Source organism: Lithobates pipiens, unplaced genomic scaffold, assembly GCF_037356315.1.
Source record: "Lithobates pipiens isolate NorthernLeopardFrog02 unplaced genomic scaffold, aLitPip1_a1.2 Scaffold_28, whole genome shotgun sequence".
NCBI lineage: Eukaryota > Metazoa > Chordata > Amphibia > Anura > Ranidae > Lithobates > Lithobates pipiens.
This window is the reverse complement of record NW_027507789.1, coordinates 144161317-144175980: the sequence shown is the minus strand read 5'-3', so window position 1 is coordinate 144175980 and position 14664 is coordinate 144161317. Positions and strand designations below refer to the sequence as shown.

General features: G+C 44.7%; 1 protein-coding gene across 1 annotated transcript in view; it reads right to left on the bottom strand.

The window, feature by feature from the left end:
* GRIN2C (glutamate ionotropic receptor NMDA type subunit 2C) overlaps window positions 1–14664 on the bottom strand; it is a 306773-nt gene that overhangs the window by 206126 nt on the left and 85983 nt on the right. The gene's annotated exons all lie outside the window — the stretch shown is intronic.

Here is a 14664-nt window from a genome sequence, read left to right as displayed (position 1 = left end):
TCGGTTATAAAATTTTGCAAATTAGTAATTTTTCTTTATAAATTTTGGCCAAAATGTATACTGCTACATGGAAGTAGACATTCCAAGGTATTTAGTATGAGGCATGGTGAGTTTTTTAAAGTTGTAATTTTTTTCCCCACAATTCTTTGCAAAATGAAGATTTTTTTTTTATTTAAATTTTTTTTCACAAAATTGTCATTGTAATAATATTATTTCTCACATCATATGCATAACACAAATTGCACCCTAAAATGCATTCTACTACTCCTCCTGAGTATGGTGTTACCTCATGTGTGAGACTTTTATACAGCCTGGCCACATACAGAGGCCCAACATGCAAGGAGCACCATGAGGTATTCTAGGGACATAAATTACACATTTAATGACCCCATTTTGTAAAGCAAACACCGCAATGTATAATCTATGAGGCATAATGCGTCTTTTGAACATGTAATTTTTTCCACAAGTTTTTGGAAAATGTGCAAAGAAAATGAAAAAGAAATATCTTATAAATGGATAACTTTGTGTAAAAAAATGCTAACACATAGCATGTACATAGCAAAAATTAAACCCCAAAATATACTCTGCTACTCCACTGAGTATGGCAATATCACGTGTGAGACTTGTCCACATATAGAGGCCCAACATGCAGGGAGCACCAACAGGTGTTCTAGGAGCATAAAATTACACATCTAATTTGAATACCTATTACACTTTTGTGAGACACTGATGGGCACTGTAGTGGCATGGATGTGGCACGGATGATAACTGATGTGGCATGAATGTGGCACGGATGAGTACTGATGTGGCATGAATATGGCACGTATGAGCACTGATGTGGTATGAATGTGGTACGGATGAGCACTGATGTGGCATGGATGAGTACTGATGTGGCATGGATGAGTACTGATGTGGCACGGGTGAGTACTGATGTGGCATGGATGTGGCACAGATGAGCATGGACGAGCCATGGATGGGCACGGATGAACATGGCTGTGCATGGTAGGGGATGGCTGAGCAAAGGGTGAGCATGGCTGGACATGAATAAGTATGGCTGGGCATGGCTGGGCATGGATAAGCATGGATGGGCATGGATGAAGCACGGATGGGCATGGCTGGGCATGGATGATCATGGCTGGAGCATGAGTGATCATGACTTGAGCATGGATGATCATGGCTGGAGCACGAATGATCATGGCTGGGCATGGCTGGATCATGAATGATCATGGCTGGATCATGGATGATTATGGCTGGACCATGAATGATCATGGCTGGAGCATGGATGGAGCATAGATGGGAAGCGATCAGCACTGTGGGCACTTCAGATCCAGCCCACATCGCTGCTGCACCCGGCTCCTTCCTCTCTTCACACACTGTACCGATCAGTGTAAAGAGAGGGGTGGATCTGAACCGGACATGATCCGGTCTGTTTACAACTGATCGCTCCATCATTGGACAGGCGATCATGTTGTAAAGGGCAGCTGTCATTGGCCCTTAGGACCCAACTGTGATTGGCCCAGAAGACCTGGCGGTCACAGACATTACCGGGTGTGCGCCCCTGGGGGCTCATGGGATTGCGTGGGAGCACAATTCTGGGAGGATGTCATGGTATGCCCTTCCAGAGTTATCCAACCTCGCTGTTGCTGTCATTCGCCTATGGCCTGGTTGGCAACTGGTTAAACATAAATAGGTGTTTCAGAAGGACTGGGGTTTTTTATATACTGTACTGTGGTATAATACTAATTGCTGCTATGTCTAATATCCCATCAGTGCTATAGTAGCACAAATGTTTTTAATTAGAATGTTTTAAATTGTAAAAAATTCAGTTATGCCAAAAGCAATTCAATCACCCAATACTTGAAATAAATAAAAAAATAAAGCTGGCCATACACTAGCAGAATTTAGTTTGAAATGTTCTGTTTTAAAAACCTTTGTTTGATTTACTAATCATTTGTGAGGTCAAATCAATGTTCGTTTTCAACTGCAGTCATAAAAAAATTCAAAGGAGCCAGATGGAAAAAAATTCTTAAACAAAAGGATTTTTAATAGTGTGTTTTTTTGTTCAGGAAAATCCATTTATTCTCAAATTGGATGCTAAAAGCAAACAAAAATGTTAAATACTTTTAAACAACATGCATCAAATGTACTGGAAATGTTTATACAAATGTTTGTATGAATGTTAATATGAATGTATTAATTTGAAAAACTACTAGTAACCATGGACAGCCTAAGTCTGTACTAGAGAAAACCTGTTCTACCTAACTTACTACAGCTGTTAAGACATGTACGCAGCTACAGTGGAACGTAAGCATAGTACAGACATGACAGGGTGCAATACTTACGGCGAGAGGAATGGGTTAAGATAGGATGGGTAGAAAAAGTAATGGTCTTACCGGATTGGAGTATTGATGTGATGGGTGGAGTGTAGGAGGTAGTACAGAAGTTGGGTGGAGGAGGGACAGCAGTCCGGAGTCAGCAGGATAGGAGAAATGTTCCCTCCCGCCCACCCTAATTGAAGTTGCGGTGATGGACTTTGAAGGAGTGTCATTGCGGTTGGGTCCTTGACAACAGATATACAGATACAGATTTAAAGCATGAGGTATTGGGAAACATTAGGACCCATCACAGCTATGGAGTCCTCCCGGGTGGTCTGGTGTCAGGCCAGACTAACGGATAATAAGTTGCGGGGGTCTGTGGTCAGTTAGTGAGTCCCTGAGGCGAGTTGGCGGCTGGGGACAGATGCTAACTAAAAAGGGATTACAGGCTCAAAAAGTAAAAGGGGGGTTGTCAGGGGCCAGCAACCACTTACTTTGAGTTGAACTGGAATATATGAAATGGTTTTAATTAGGGCTGTGGAAATTAAAGATTAATTCCTAGATTAATCTATTAATTTTTTTGATCAATCAAAATACTTTTGATCGGTATTCACCTCTCCGCTGGCTTCCAGGTCTTTTGGGAGTTCCGTCCCAGATCCTGTGACGCCACGAACATCAACGTCACTGGACTCCTCCCCCCTTCCCCAAGTGCCTCCATCTGCTAACGAAGGGAAGGGGGGAGGAGTCCAGTGACGTTGAAGTTCTGATTGAACGTAACGAGCTCGGGGAGGAGCTACGCATGACGTCACCCACTGCTGCCCTACGGAACTAACACGATTGTCGGCTTTACATGCTGTGTTTATCATCTTTATGTGAGTAGTTTGTGTTTGAACACAAAAATGTAATCTTATACTTAAGCAGTGAGCACTTCGATCTTTTCTTTCTACCCATGACCTGGCGTCCTTGCTGAGATCTAAGGAGACGCGAGAGAAGTTTATGGTCCGTGTTAATCCTTGTGATACCCGCTTGCACGACCACCTGTTTGCACAGGGGTCCATGCCATGAGGTGAGAGTGATTAGTTAGACCGGAGGTGGAGGGATTGTCCCGCTTCTGTGGAAAAATAATTACTTATGTCAGTGCTACAGTTTGAATTCACAACGAATTTGTGTGAACTGTGAAGGTAAGTCATGGATTGTGCAAACTAACTAGTATAAGGTGATTGTATATAGTGTATACCACATTTACCACTGACTATTGCAGAGTTGCAATGCATGGAGATCGGCTAAAATAGTTGGATCTGTATGTGCATTATAATTAATCGATATTAGACGATTAATCGATTAAAAAAAAATCTATTAACCGAACACTAAAATTTTAATCAGTATCAGCCCTAGTTTAAATATTTGAAATTGTTACATTTTAAAGGTACAAATGCTACAAAAGGTTACATTTTATTGGTTTATTGTTAATAAAGGCTGAACAGGCCATTTACATCCAAGAAGGTGTCCATGTCATTATTATTGAATAGTAGTGATAAGTAGTATACATGTGTTATTGGGGAAGTAAGCTTTCTGGCTACCCTAGTCATGTCAGACCCTGCTCTGAAAATGCTTGTTGCCTGACTGTCGTTGGTTTCATTCCACAGCACTGAGCTGGAAATGACAGCTAGCAGTTAAAAATCAGACATAATGGAAAACTTGACATTTAGGGAAGTTGTCCTTTAACTAAACCACACTTCCCCCACGAGTAAAGCCCACGTGGTGAAACACTCTCCACTGGACATAGCAGATCACCAATAGAGGTAACGGGCTGTGGCCAATCACAGAAATCACAGTAGTAAACAGTGGCATCATAAATGGATGCTAGATACAGTTAAAAAACACATTGTTTAGACAGTTATCATCACGGTATAAGCAATCATAGTGTAATAAAGAAATATCTCCATCACCCCCCCCCCCCCCCCCCCCCCAGAGCCATTTACTGTTGACTGTCTCACTACCTCTGCTGGAAGTTTATTCCAAACATAAACTACCCTTTCAGTAAAATAATACTTTCTAAAATTAGTTTTGAACTTTCCTCCAGTTAGTTTGGGGTCATGTCCCCGTGTTCTTGGCTTCATATTGAAAAAATTGCCCTCTTGAATCGTATGTATTTAAAGGTTTCAAATTATGCCTCCCCTTTCCCTTCTTTTCTGCAGACTGTACATATTAAGTTCCTGAAGTCACCATGATCACTGCCACACAGTGTCCCTGATCACCCCCACACCAGTCATATTGTCCCTGATTACCACCCCATCAATTACAGTGCCCCTGATCACTGCCAGACCAGTGTCACCAGACTATTGTTCCTTATAACTGCCATAGCAGGCACAGTTTCACCACACCAGTGTGAGTAGAATTATAGGGGTCTGATAATGTTGAGTTTTATATATTAGACTTATCACTTTAAGAATTGGTAATACACTTTTTTTTTTTCCCTAGACGTTCTTTTTTTTTAGAGATGCAAAACTCATGGTAAGAAACTTTTATTCTTACTTATTCTGCCTACCACGGCAAGTACCAGTCGGTGTCTGAAGTCTATTGGCTGATCTCTGAGGTGTTTTTTTTTTGATGAGGTGGTGAGATAAAATGAATGCAAACCAGAGTAATGTTAATGCTACACAGTTTGACACCAATAACTCCTTTACTTCACTTGTTGCAGAAATAGTAATAATCATTGTTGGTGGATTTTTGATGTTTTTTTTCTATGCTTGGGGTGTCGATAGATTTATGAGATTTATGAGTCTTGTGAGAATGTTTGCCCAGAGGACTGTAGTGGTATAAAAGCCTGTGTATGACTATGTTACAGGCCTGTGTGGTCAAGTGTAATAAGTGCCATTTAACGGCTACTGTGTGTACCCCAGAGAAAAAAAAATACACATATATATTTTTGGGTGACGACCCACAAATTGTTAGAGACTCAAAGTGAGGACTCTAAGAATGGAAGAACCATTCTCCCATGCACCTCTCGATGCAGGGAGAGGTAAAAAAAAATGGCACAAGTAAATTAAGTTTTCTGACAGAAATGACAGACGGATATGGACAGTGGTTAAGAAATGACATCAAAGCTATTATAGGCTGGACTAAAAATAGAGCAGATCCAATTCTAACTGAAGGAGTTTTACGATGTCTCAAGTTGGGTCTCTGTGTATGTAAATTTTCATGGTAGATTGACAGAGTTGGATAAGGGCATTAAATGTGTACAGTATTGGGTTTTTGAAAGTATGCAACGTGATGAAACCTTGACTAGTCATGAACCTGTTAAAATTTTTCTAAAGCATATCACTGATGGGCCTAGCAAAAAGGAATTAGATCAGGCAATGCAAGTGCTACCTAAATGTTTAGGAAATGGAAAGATATGTGAACGAAATCTGTCAGATGGTTGAAGCTTTTGTCCTGGGACAATGAACGTCCTAGACGAAACAAGAGAGGCAAAGGTAAAGGGAAGGGGAAGAAAGTGAGGATGAGGACAGTGATTGTGACCAAAAGGATAGAGACAAAGACCCTTCCTCTGTCCAAAAGACCACACCAAGCTCATTCCTTAGTGTCCCCATCTCCTACAGCACCCTCTTATTCAGCTCCTCTTCCTTCTCCTTCAAGTTACCAGGCACACCCTGCACCTAATGTTGCTGGGCAAGGATCTTATAGGGGGGCCATAAGCAGTGTTGGTCATCTTACTTTAAAAAGGTAATTACCGTATATACTCGAGTATAAGCCGAGATTTTCAGCCTCTTTTTTGAGGCTGAAAGTGCCCCCCTCGGCTTATACTCGAGTCATCGCTGTCTGCCCGCTCGATCAGCGTGTCGAGCAGACAGACAGCGGCCATTCTATTCAAAAGCCGCGCCTCCGGCTCCGCCTTCGCCTGTGATAGGCGGAACACTGAATTTCCCAGCAGCCTGTGTTCCGCCTATCACGGACATCGTATCATCCTCGTACTACGGACGAGGATGATACGACGTCTGTGATAGGCGGAACACAGGCTGCTGGGAAATTCAGTGTTCCGCCTATCACAGGCGAAGGCGGCGGCGCAGCTTTTGAACTTTACAATGGCCGCCGACGAAGAGGGCACGGGACGGAGGCAAGGGAAGGCACGGCACGGGACGGGACGGGACGGCGGCGGCAAGGCACGGCACGACACGGGACGGATGCAAGGAGGCAAGTCACGGCACGGGACGGAGGCAAGGAGGCAAGGCACGGGACGGAGGCTCGGGACAAAGGTAGGCTGGACACACACACACACACACACACACACACACACACACACACACACACACAGATGGAGACACACACAGGGATGGATGGACGGACACACAGGGATGGACGGACACACAGGGATGGACGGACACACAGGGATGGACGGACACACAGGGATGGACGGACACACACACAGGGATGGACAGGCATGTCTCACCCTCGGCTTATACACGAGTCAATAAGTTTGCCAGTTTTTTTGGGGGTAAATTGGGGGCCTCGGCTTATATTCGGGTCGGCCTATACTCGAGTATATACGGTAGTTAAGTTACAAATTACTTCTCCCAAAAATGAATTGTGTTAGTAACTCGGTTACTACATTGGAAGCGTAATTAGTTACTCAGCAAAGTAAGTGTCTTTTTTTTTAAATATTCTATAGATGGTACTAGCGAAGGAAGTGAATGTCGCCTCCTCCATCAGCGAGATTGACACCTCGCGAGCCCCGTCGCCTGGTATGGATTTAAAGGGGAACCCCTATGCCAAAAAAAGGCGTGGGGGTCCCCCCAAAGTCCATAGCAGACCTTTATCTGAGCATGCAGCCTGGCCGGTCAGGAAAGGGGGTGGGAACAAGTGAGCGCCCCCCCTCCTGAACCGTACCAGGCTGTGTGCCCTCAACATGGGGGGGTGCTTTGGGGAAGGAGGGGCCCTGTGCCCCCCACCCCAAAGCACCTTGTCCCCATGCTGATGAGGACAAGGGCCTCTTCCCGACAGCCCTGGCCGTTGGTTGTCGGGGTCTGCGGGCGGGGAACTTATCATAATCCAGGAGCCCCCTTTAATAAGGGGGCCCCCAGATTCTGGCCCCCTACTCTATGTGAATGAGTATGGGGTATGATGTACCCCTACCCATTTACCTGGGGAAAAAAGTGTTGATAAAAAAAACACCATAGCTTTTTAAAGTACTTTATTAGACAGCTCTGAGGGTCTTCTTCTGACTTCGGGGGTCTGCTATCTTCTACTCTTTTACTAGAAGAGGAGCCTGGCTTTCTCCTTCGTCTATCCACTCTTTGCTTTTTCTGCCGGGCCTCCGCTATCTTCTTACAGCTCTTTTACTAGCGTTGGCCCGGTCTTCTTCTTCTTTCTTCTTTTTCTTCGGAACGGCGTTACCATGAGGGGAAGAGTAATCAGTTAGATTACTCATTCCCCTTTAAAGTAACTGTTTAAATAACTCAGTTTATTTTAACTGAGTTACTTACATCACTGGCCATAAGGGACCTAGAGGTTATAGGTGCCCAGGAAGAAAATTAAGCTGAATTAGGCTTAAAATACAGTGCCTATCCTGTTCACATAATTACTAATATAAGACAAGGACAGGATGGTGTACAACCACCAATAATTAGTAGTTACCAGCCCTTTTCTCCAGGAGAGATGCATGTTCTTACAAGGGACATTCCACACCCTTCCACAACTAACAGATCAGGAAATTTTACTTAGTCGATTCCTGCTCTGCCCGAGCTATAATTCAAAAGTCCCGCCTACCAAAAGACATCCCCCTTACATCTGGGCCACTGGCAGTTGGAGTGGGAGGAAAGTCTACCCCTCTCAAGGAAATGTCCCCCATACAAATTGGAATTGGAAGCCGCAATATGTTTCATAAGCTGCTTGTCTCTGACACTGTACCATGCAACCTATTGGGAAGAGACCTACTGAGTTACTTACAAGCCTGTGTACAATATACACCCAAAAGAGTAGAAGTACATATTGGAAAATTAGGTGAAAATGATATGTGGATTAACAACAATGGAATTAGAGGAAGAGATTGAAGGTAATATTCCACCTGAAATTGTTGCTCAAATACATGATATTCTCTGGACCAAGGGAAAATATGATGTCGGACTTCTACAAGTCCCTCCGATTAAAGTCAAAATAAAAGCAGGAGCTCAAATCCCGCGCATACCACAGTATCCACTGTCACCAGATCAACTCGCTGGTTTACGAGTACAAATAAAAGAATTACTTGAAGCAGGTATCATAAAGAAAACAGTAGAGCACAGACGCCATTGTTTCCTGTAAAGAAAAAGGCCAAAAAGGGAGAAAAGCCAGTGTATCGAATGGTACATTATTTAAGGGTCATCAATCAAATCATCGAGGAAGACACTCCTGTTGTCCCAAATGCCAGTACTCTGCTCAATAACCTACCTACAGGAACACGGGTGTACACCGTAATAGACCTAGCAAATGCTTTCTTTAGTGTTGCCTTGGGTGAATTGGGGATTCTGCCGGTAAGATTTCTGGGAACAGCCGGGTGGTCAGAACGTCCTTCTTGACACCCTTTCAACTATTTTGCTCTTTCAAGGGAGCTACAGGAAATGGAGTTCTTACACAGAGGTCACAATAAGGAACACACATAGTGGCTTATAAAAGTTTACAACTGGATCCAATTCTCCATGGAACACCAACCTGTGTAAAAGCAGTTGCAGCTGCTGCATTACTGGTCGAGAAGGTTGCCATTGTAAAGATAAATCAGCCTCTGACAGTTTATACAACACATGCTGCAAATGAAATCTTGGAAAGAGCAAGGACCAAACACTTGTCATCGGCAAGGCTAAGCCAGTATGAAGCAATCCTACTTGAATCAGGAGAAATAGAATTGAAAAGATGCACCACAATCAATCCTGTCAGTTTTCTCCCAAAGAGAGTGGAAGGCTTTGAAGAGGAGGGTGGCCATAATTGCTTGGAACTCATGGAAGAAGAAATGCAGAAAATTTCCCCAGTACAGGGGGTCCCCGACTTACGAACGCCCGACCTATGAACATCTCCTACTTACGAACTGGGCGCTGCGGGGACCCTCTGCCATTTTGCGCAGACATCGGGTGGACATCGTCCGTTCTGCACAGATGGAGCCTCGGAAAATTACAGAAAACATCGGAAATGTCCATAATTTGCCGTGCATGCCTAGAGCGGCATTCGACGGGACATCGGAAATGTCCGTAATTGTTGTTCTGCGCATGCACAGCTGACTTACGGACATCTACGAATTACAAACAGGAGGACAGTCCCTAATGGGTTTGTAACCCGGGGACCCCCTGTAAAGAACACTCCTCTTGAAAATCCTGATCTCATCCTGTTTGTAGACGGTTCACGCCTGTACAAAGATGGAGTCCCAAGAATGGCATATGCAGTGACAACATTGGAGGAAGTGATTGAGACCCAACTACTCCCTTCATCACTTTCAGCACAGGTTGCCGAGTTGGTAGCACTCATCAGAGCATGTGAGACTGCAAAAGATCAATAAGCTCACAACTATCCTGACAGCAGGTAAGCACTAGGAGTAGTTCATGATTATAGACACATATGGAAGAACAGAGGATTCATAACTGCTGCAGGAGAACCAATTCAAAGCTGAAAACTTGAACCTTTTGAAGCAGTCACCCTCCCAAAGGAAGTAGCCATCCTGAAGGCCAAGGCACATACTGGAGGACAAACCATAGAAGAAAAAGGAAACTAGTTGGCTGATCATACTGACAGAAAGACTGCTGAAACACCAATGGAAGCAATCATGACCCTTGTCACTGATTTTGCAAAGGAAGAAGAAGCCCATAAAAGATTGGATGAGAGAAGAGAACAAATACAGAAAGCAAAAGAACTGATTAAGAAATTGCAAGAATCTGCACCCGATGATTGGTATGAAATCATGGAAAGGGGCAGAGCAAAGAAGGACCAAGATGGGCTCTTGTACAAGGATAATGGAATATGTGTCCCACCTCAAACAGTGAAGATGATCATGCAACTAGCCCATGGTCCAGGTCATGTAGGCCCTAAGGCAATGGAAAGAAACATTGAAAAGGCTGGATGGTTTATACAATACTCCATAAATGCATGTCAAGACTAGGGATGAGCCGAACACCCCCCCCCCCCCCCGATTCGGTTTGCTGCAGAACATGCAAACGGATTAAAAGTTTGTGCGAACATACAAACACCGTTAAAGTCTATGGGACACGAACGTGAAAAATCAAAAGTACGAATTTTAAAAGCTAATATGCAAGTTATTGTCCTAAAAAGTGTTTGGGGACCCGGATCCTGCTCCGCCCCAGGGGACATGTATCAATGCAAAAAAAAGTTTTAAAAATGGCCATTTTTTGGGGAGCAGTGATTTTAATAATGCTTGAAGTGAAAAAATATAAGTGAAATATTCCTTTAAATATTGTACCTGGCGGTGACTATAGTATGCCTGTAAAGAGGCGCGTGTTTCCTGTGTTTAGAACAGTCACTGCACAAAATGACATTTCTAAAGGAATAAAAGTCATTTAAAACTGCTTTCGGCTGTGATGTAATGTCGGAAACCGGCAATATGGATACAAATTATTGAGAAAAATGGCATGGGTACTCCCCCGCACCCAAATAAAAAAAATAAATAAAAAGACGTGGGGCCCCCAGGCCCTATATACTCTGAACAGCAGTATACAGGTGTTCCAAACATGACAGGGACTGTAGATTTGTTCTTAAATTGAATCTGTTTGTAATTAGGAACAGGTACATTTTGGAAGTGTAGCTCCAGCCAAAAAAATAAATTTTTAAGCTTTTTGGATAACATAGGGAAGGGTTATCATAACCCCTGTAACATTTGTTTTGTTGTCGGTGCCCCTGTTCAGAAGATTTCACCTCACATTCTGTTCCAATGACAATTGTATTTAAAAAATGTGGGGTTATTAGGGAAATAAGGATTGGTGATAAATCAATGGAGGCACCGTTTTCCCATATTAACTCTTACAGGAAAAAATTTCCCTTCCTAGGGGTAGATTTCCTCTCACTTCCTGTTGTCTCCCTCCGTTTGTAAGTAGGAGTTGTTTGTAAGTCGGATGTTTGAAAGTAGGGGACTGCCTGAATATACTATACGGCCTGTCCTATACACTCTGTGTAAAATTGGGCATTAGGTGTTGATTCCAGAACACTGTTAGCCCTCACAGTTACTCTTGGTGGGCTCTGGAACAGGGCCTGCTGTGAAATATTATATCAAGAACTGTAATTACATGCCCCTTTTGAACAGGAGCAGAAAAATTGGGCCTTTGGTGGTGGTGCCACAACACTGTAAGCCCTCTCATTTACTCTTGGTGGGTGCAGGAGTGGGCCCTGCTGTGAAATATTAGATCAAAAATTGTAATTGCACGCCCCTGTTAAACAGGGCAGAAAAATTGGGTCTTAGGCAGTGGTGGTGGTGCCACAACACTGTAAACCCTCACAGATTCTGTTGTCGAGTGCAGGAACGAGCCCTGCTGTGAAATATTGGAGAAAATATTGTAATTACATGCCCCTGTTAAAAAAAAATTGGACCTTAGGCGGCGGTGGTGGTGGCACAACACTGTAAAGCATCACAGATACTCTTGTTGAGTGCAAGAATGAGCCCTGCTGCAAAATATTACAGCAGAAATTATACTTATACACCCCTGTTAAACAGGAGCAGAAAAATCGGGCCTTAGGCACTGGTGTTGGTGTCCTGAAACAAAAATGTTCTTAGAAGCTATCAACATGAACATTGAGGAGGAATAGGATAGTCACTCAGTATAACAGGATAGTCACTCAGCATAGGCAGTCTTCAAGGGATCTCACATTCATTGAAAAATTAATCGGTTACATCAGCATCAGGTGCTTGGTAACTGGTGATCCAAGACTGCGTTTTTTTTTTATGAAAGTGAGCCAATCAACTGCGTCTGTGGAGAGGCGCACTCTGTGATCAGTTACAAAGCCTCCAGCAGCACTGAATGTGCATTCAGAAAGAATGCTGAATGCAGGATAGGCCAGTAGCTTAATTGCATATTGTGCAAGCTCTGGCCAGTGATCCATCCTCAAGACCCAGTAACCCAGTGGATTTTTGGTTGGAAAGGTCTCCAAGTCTGATCTTACTCCTAGGTATTCCTGAACCATGTAAATCAGATGCTGGCGATGGTTGCCGGAACCGATCAGACCTTGGGGCTGCGGACTAAAGAATTGTCTGAACACATCAGTCAGACGGCCACCTTCTCCACTGCTCCTTCTGTAACTGATCGAAGCCTCAGCAACATGTTTTCCAGGAGGACCAGGAGATTGTAACCTTCCAGGATCTGGAAACGCATTGCACAAACCTTTCTGCAAGGCCTCCCGAAGATGTTTCATCCTCTGCTCCCTCTGAGAAAGCTGGATAAGTTCCACAACCTTACCTTTGTAACATGGATCAAGAAGGGTTTCCAGCCAGTAATGATCCCTCTCCTTGATACCACGAATACAAGGGTCCTTTCGCAGGCTTTGCAGGATCAGGAGGCCATGCAGAGGTTTTCTGAGGCATTCGATCCGGAGTCCTATGGGTCACTAAGGATGACATGAACCACAGCCACCTCCTCCCAGGCACATACAACGTGGCCTCCTCAAATGGTGACAGGACAGTGCATGCATCCTTGATCAGTAGCCACTGGTGTGGTGAAAAAATTCCCCTGACCCCGTCCTGGTGCCATACTCACACATGTACTCATTGATGGCCCTCTGCTGCGTGTGCAGCGGCTATAGCATTTCCAACGTTGAGTTCCACCTGGTGGGCATGTCACAAATGGTGGTTCTTGGGCAGGTTGCATTCCTTTTGAAGGTCAGCCAGCCAAGCACTGGCATTATATGACCAGCAGAAATGCCCACAGTCTTTCCTGACCTGCCTCAAGAGATCCTGCAAGCCTGGGTACCTGCATAAGAAACGCTGCACCACCAAATTAAGGACGTGAGCCAAACAGGGAACATGGGTCAAGTGTTCCTGTCAGAGGGCAGAGAGGAGGTTGGTGCCATTGTCGCAAACCACCATTCCTGGCTGAAGCTGGCATGGCATCAACCACCTCTGAGTCTGCCCATGCAGAGCTGACAGAATCTCTGCCCCAGTGTGGCTCCTGTCCCCTAAGCAGACCAACTCAAGCACCGCATGGCATCTTTTTGCTTGGGTGCTTGCGTAGCCCCTTGAATGCCATACAGGAAGAAGAAGAGGAGGGGGTGGAGGAGAGAGGTGTGGCAGAATCACCCCTTCTAGAATTTTAGAAGCATGGTGGTGGAACAAGCTCCAACAATACTGAACCCTGTCCTGCATCCTTCCCAGCTGCCAGCAGAGTTACCCAGTGCGCCGTGAAAGAAAGGTAACGTCCTTGTCCATGCTTGCTGGACCATGAGTCAGCAGTAATATGCACCTTACTGCTGACCGCCCTGTCCAAAGAGGCCAAGACATTGCCTTCCACATGCCGGTAGAGAGCTGGAATGGCTTCCCATGAAAAGAAATGGCAAATTCACAAAAGGGGGCAGAGTCTACCAGCTGAAAAGGCAGAAGTTGGAGTGCTAGCAATTTAGCCAAGCTAGCATTCAGCCGCTGAGCATGTGGATGGCAGGGATCGAATTTCTTTCAATGGTTTAGCAACTGGGGTAGGGAAATTTGCCTGCTACAATCGGATGTTGGTGTAGCGATAGCAGATTGACCGCAAGTACTTGGCACACCTAATTCTACACCTTCATTCCTCTCAGTGCAGGTTTCCGAGAGGACTGAAGGTATTATGGGGTTCGGAGATCCCAGCTGATGAGGAGCAAGGAGAGGTCCGCCTTGTTTTTTGGTGTGTGTCTTTTAAAGAGGAAGTAAACCCTGATGAGTTTACTTCCTCTTTCATTCCCTGCAAAGGCAAAGCATAATGGATTACTATGCATCGCATAGTAGCCCATTATGTGTCACTTACCTGACACAGGAGCCAGCGATGTCACCGCTGTCCCTTGTAGTCCGGCGCATCCATCTTCTCGGTGGGTCTCGCTGCTCCGCCGCTGTCATTCGGCGAAGCCGCGATGACGTCACTCCCGCGCATGCGCACGGGAGCCGCCACGCGCGGCATCTTCGTAGTTGACGGTGCCGCGCTCAGTGCACCTGCGCGCCGCTGTCTACAGCGCATGCGCCGTAGACAGCGGTGCCTGTCTTTCGGCAAATATCTCCTAAACCGTGTAGGTTTAGGAGATATTTCTTGGACCTACAGGTAAGCCATAATCTAGGCTTACCTGTAGGTCAAAGTGTGTTGTAAGGGTTTACAACCACTTTAAGTACTGTTGCCAAAGGACTGCATGGGAGGTCGACATATGTCTA